Source organism: Arachis hypogaea, chromosome 18, assembly GCF_003086295.3.
Source record: "Arachis hypogaea cultivar Tifrunner chromosome 18, arahy.Tifrunner.gnm2.J5K5, whole genome shotgun sequence".
NCBI lineage: Eukaryota > Viridiplantae > Streptophyta > Magnoliopsida > Fabales > Fabaceae > Arachis > Arachis hypogaea.
In genome coordinates, this window is record NC_092053.1 from 14,298,128 (window position 1) to 14,303,699 (window position 5,572).

A 5,572-nucleotide genomic window follows, 5' to 3' on the forward strand; every position below is an offset into this window, starting at 1 on the left:
CAACAATAATGCAAGGAGGATGCTTGGTGATTATACTACACCTACTTCCAAGTTTGATGGAAGAAGCATCTCTATCCCTACCATTGGAGCAAACAATTTTGAGCTGAAACCTCAACTAGTCGCTCTAATGCAACAGAACTGCAAATTCCATGGACTTCCATCAGAAGATCCCTATCAGTTTTAACTAATTCTTGCAGATCTGTGAGACTGTAAAGACGAATGGAGTAGATCATGAAGTCTACAGGCTCATGCTTTTTCCTTTTGCTGTAAGAGACAGAGCTAGAACATGGTTGGACTCACAACCTAAGGACAGCCTGGACTCCTGGGATAAGCTGGTCACGGCCTTCTTGACTAAGTTCTTTCCTCCTCAAAAGCTGAGCAAGCTTAGAGTGGATGTTCAGACATTCAAGCAAAAAGATAGTGAATCCCTCTATGAAGCTTGGGAAAGATACAAGCAGATGACCAAAAGGTGTCCTCCTGACATGCTTTCAGAATGGACCATTCTGGATATATTCTATTATGGTCTGTCTGAGTTCTCCAAGATGTCGCTGGACCATTCTGCAGGTGGATCCATTCACCTAAAGAAAACGCCTGCAGAAGCTCAAGAACTTATTGACATGGTTGCAAATAATCAATTCATGTACACTTCTGAGAGGAATTCCGTGAATAATGGGACACCTCAAAGGAAGGGAGTTCTTGAAATTGATGCTCTAAATGCCATATTGGCTCAGAACAAAGTGTTGACTCAGCAAGTCAACATGATTTCCCAAAGTCTGAATGGATGGCAAAGTGCATCCAACAGTACTAAAGAGGCATCTTCTGAAGAAGAAGCTTATGATCCTGATAACCCTGCAATAGCAGAGGTAAATTACATGGGTGAACCTTATGGAAACACCTATAATTCATCATGGAGAAATCATCCGAATTTCTCATGGAAGGATCAACAAAAGCCTCAACAAGGCTTTAATAATGGTGGAAGAAACAGGCTCAGCAAGCCTTTTCCATCATCTTCTCAGCAACAGACAGAGAATTATGAACAAAATACCTCTACTTTAGCAAACTTAGTCTCTGATCTGTCTAAGGCCACTTTAAGTTTCATGAGTGAAACAAGGTCCTCCATAAGAAATTTGGAGGCACAAGTGGGCCAGCTGAGTAAGAAAATCACTGAAACCCCTCTTAGTACTCTCCCAAGTAATACTGAAGAGAATCCAAAAAGAGAGTGCAAGACCATTGATATAATCAACATGGCCGAACCTAGAGAGGAAGGAGAGGACGTGAATCCCAATGAGGATGACCTCATGGGACGTCCCTCAAGCAAGAAGGAGTTCCCTATTAAGGACCCAAAGGAATCTGAGGCTCCTATAGAGACCATAGAGATTCCAGTAGACCTCCTTCTGCCATTCATGAGCTCTGAAGACTATTCTTCCTCTAAAGAGGATGAAGATGTAACTGGAGAGCAAGTTGCTCAATATCTAGGAGCCATCATGAAGCTGAATGCCAAGTTGTTTGGTAATGAGACTTGGGAAGACGAACCTCCCTTGCTCATTAGTGAACTAGATACATGGGTTCAGCAAACCTTACCTCAAAAGAAACATGATCCTGGAAAATTCATAATACCCTGTACCATAGGCACCATGACCTTTGAGAAGGCTCTGTGTGACCTGGGGTCAGGAATAAATCTTATGCCACTCTCTGTAATGGAGAAGCTGGGGATCTTTGAGGTACAGGCTGCCACATTCTCATTACAATTGGTAGACAATTCAGTAAGACAAGCTTATGGAATGGTAGAGGACGTGTTAGTAAAGGTTAAAGGCCTTTACATCCCTGCTGATTTCATAATCTTAGACACTAGGAAGAAGGAGGATGAATGCATCATCCTTGGAAGACCCTTCCTAGCCATAGCAGGAGCTGTGATTGATGTTGACAGAGGTGAATTAGTCCTTCAATTAAATGGGGACTACCTTGTATTTAAAGCCTAAGGCTATCCTTCTGTAACAATGGAGAGGAAGCATGAAAAGCTTCTCTCAGTACAGAGTCAAATAAAGCCCCCACAATCAAACTCTAAGTTTGGTGTTGGGAGGCCTCAACCAAACTCTAAGTTTGGTGTTGAATCCCCACATCCAAACTCTAAGTTTGGTGTTGGGAGTCTACAACATTGACCTGATCACCTGTGTGGCTCCATGAGAGCCCACTGTCAAGCTATTGACATTAAAGAAGCGCTTATTGGGAGGCAACCCAATTTTTATTTATCTAATTTTATTTTTATTTTATTGTTCTTTTATGTTTTATTAGGTTCATGATCATGTGGAGTCATGAAAAAAATACAAAAATTAAAAACAGAATAAAAAATAGCAGAAAAAAAATCACACCCTGGAGGAAGGACTTACTGGCGTTTAAACGCCAGTAAGGAGCATCTGGCTGGCGTTCAATGCCAGAACAGAGCATGGATCTGGCGTTGAACGCCAGAAACAAGCAACATCCTGGCGTTTGAACGCCAGAAATATACCCAGAGAAGAGCTGGCGCTGAACACCAGAAACAAGCATGGAACTGGCGTTCAACGCAGAAACATGCTGCAGATGGGCGTTCAACACCCAGAACAAGCATCAATTCGGCGTTTAAACGCCAGAATTGTATGCAAAGGCATTTTACATGCCTAATTGGTGCAGGGGTGTAAATCCTTGACACCTCAGGATCTGTGGACCCCACAGGATCCCCACCTACCTCCACTCACCTTCTCCCCTCTTCTCAACCCTCTTCACACAATCCCATAAACACTCTTCCCCAAAAAGCCTTCACCAATCACCTCAGTCTCTCTTCCCCATCACCTCTTCACCACTCACATCCATCCACCCTTCCCCATAAACCCCACTGTTCATACCCTGGGTCGAGCTATCCGACCTGGGATGGTCGGCGATGCAGCGACCGACCTGTTAAAGTCAGGCGGACCGACTTCGTCACAAAGAACTCGGCCATATCGACAGGAAAGCCCAATAAAGGGCCCAAATAGAGGAACACGACCCAAATCCAAAGGTAATCCCAGCCTATAGAGATAAAGGCAGTTCCCTTGAAGATAAGCTGACTTCATCCAAAACAGGATAAGATAAGATAAGATAACTAACTTATCTTATCAGAAAGATCAGCCCACACTACTATAAATACACTGGAGCACCCAGGTATAACTCATACTCTGATTCTACATAAAACCTGTTTAATACCCATGCTAACTTAAGCATCGGAGTCTCTTGCAGGTACCCCCACCCTCCGGTGGCCAAGGATCAGCAGCGCAGCAAGTCCAACAAGTCGGACACAACAGCTCCGGCTGCCACCAGCCAACCGGACACGTCATCTCCGACCAGTACCGAAGATCTCATCCGAGATCGACCTCCAGTTTCAGGTAACCCTTGGAACATTGGCGCCGTTGCCGGGGAACCTGAAAGTCATCCCAAAATCATGGCGGACGGCCATGACAACGACCACGACTCGGATCTGGAGAACAGAACACCGCACAAGAACGCGGACACTACGCTAAAGGATACTCCGGAATCCAACGGAAACAAAAACTCATCAAATCCGGGAGCCATGGAAGCACTTCAAGATCGCTTAAAGCAACTTGAGAAAAAAACCCAGCAACAACGAGAGATCGGAAAGGATCTACAAAGAGAGGTACGGCGACATCGAGAACTAGAAGAAAAACTACAGCAGTTAGAGGCCGACCTCAAATCAAAAGCTCCTCGAACCACTCCTGAGGAAATTCACGCAAAGAACAGGATCCATTCACCAGGGAAATCATGAAGACCAAAATCCCAAAGGATTTCAAGCTCCCGGATATGGTTTTGTATGAGGGCACTACAGATCCCAACCATCATCTCAGCAATTTTAGAAGCAGAATGTACCTTACCGACGCCTCAGATGCCGTTCGCTGCAAAGCTTTTCCGACAACTCTTACGAAAACGGCGATCAGATGGTTCGACAACTTACCTCCGAAGTCCATCTCAAACTTCGACGACCTGGCCAAAAAGTTCCTGGCCAGATTCTCCATCCAGAAAGATAAGGCCAAGCACGCACCCAGCCTACTAGGGATCAAGCAAGGAGATCGGGAGAGCCTCCGCAACTACATGGAAAGATTCAACAAAACATGCATAGACATATAAAGTTTACCAACAGAGGCTGCCATTATGGGGCTTATTAATGGCTTACGAGAGGGACCATTCAGCCAATCTATATCAAAAAAGTATCCCACCTCCTTAGATGAAGTACAGGAGCGAGCAGAAAAATACAACAACATGGAAGAGAACGCTCGGCTAGGAGAAACCTCAAAATTCGGAACCTCCTACCGAGACAAAGACAAGGACTCCAAAAGAAAAGAAGATCAACAGGGTGAGAAAATCAAAAAATACCACAACTACACTCCTCTCAAAGCATCCCTGGTCAACGTGTACAAAGAAGTCTGCCATACAGAAAAAATCCCCCCAGCACGACCACTCAAAGGCAAAAGGGGAGGAGAAAATCGAAAGGAATATTGCGACTACCATCGAATTCGAGGGCACTCTACCAACGAATGCTTCGACTTGAAAAATATCATAGAAAAATTGGTAAGAGAAGGAAAATTAGATCGATTTCTGGCCACCCGAGATGATGACCAAAGAAAAAGACGGAGAGACGAAGATGATGGACGAGCTGAACGGTCACCTCGGACACCAGAAAAATACGTCCACATGATACACGGCGGATTCGCAGGAGGTGGGATCTCCAAATCGTCCCGAAAAAGATATCTCAAAGAAGTATATCATGTTGAGGGAAAGGAGGAAGCACCCAACCTCCCGGCGATAACATTTACTAAAGAAGACGCATCCAGCATCATCTCGGGACATGACGACCCCATGGTCATCACTGTTATACTGGCAAATGCCAATCTACACCGCACACTAGTAGACCAAGGGAGTTCTGCCGACATCTTATTCAAAACGGCTTTCGACAAGCTCAGTTTAGACGAAAAGGAACTTAAAGCATACCCGAACAATCTGTTTGGACTAGGAGACACTCCGATACAACCATTGGGATACGTATCACTGCACATTACTTTTGGAAAAGGAAACCAAACTAGGACCCTCAAAATAGACTACATTGTGGTCGACGTAAGCTCAGCCTACAATGCTCTCATAGGTCGGACAACACTCAATCAACTCGGCGCAATAGTCTCAACTCCGCATCTATGCATGAAATTCCCAACTATAGAAGGGATAGCCACGATAAAAGTAGATCAAAAGACGGCACGTCACTGTTACAACGAGAGCTTAAACCTCAAAGGCAGAGGAGAAGAGTTTCATACAATTGAGCTTGGTGGAGCACAGCATCGAGAAGAACTCCGTCCACACCCAGAAGGTGAGGTAGAGAAGGTTCAGATTGGAGACACCCTGGACAAAACGACTAATATCGGCACGGTCCTAAAAGGAGATTCAAAAGAATTACTGATACAGTTCTTACGAGATAATGTCGATCTCTTCGCATGGAAAGCCGCAGACATGCCAGGCATAGACCCTAAGCTAATGTGCCACAAGTTGGCGGTCTATC

General features: G+C 44.8%; 1 non-coding gene across 1 annotated transcript; it reads right to left on the reverse strand.

Moving 5' to 3' along the window:
• Positions 1-380: 380 nt before the first annotated feature.
• Positions 381-488, reverse strand: LOC112774158 (small nucleolar RNA R71). The gene has a single exon (XR_003188659.1). It is a non-coding gene; the product is annotated as a small nucleolar RNA R71 (small nucleolar RNA).
• Between the last annotated feature and the right edge of the window lie 5,084 nt (positions 489-5,572).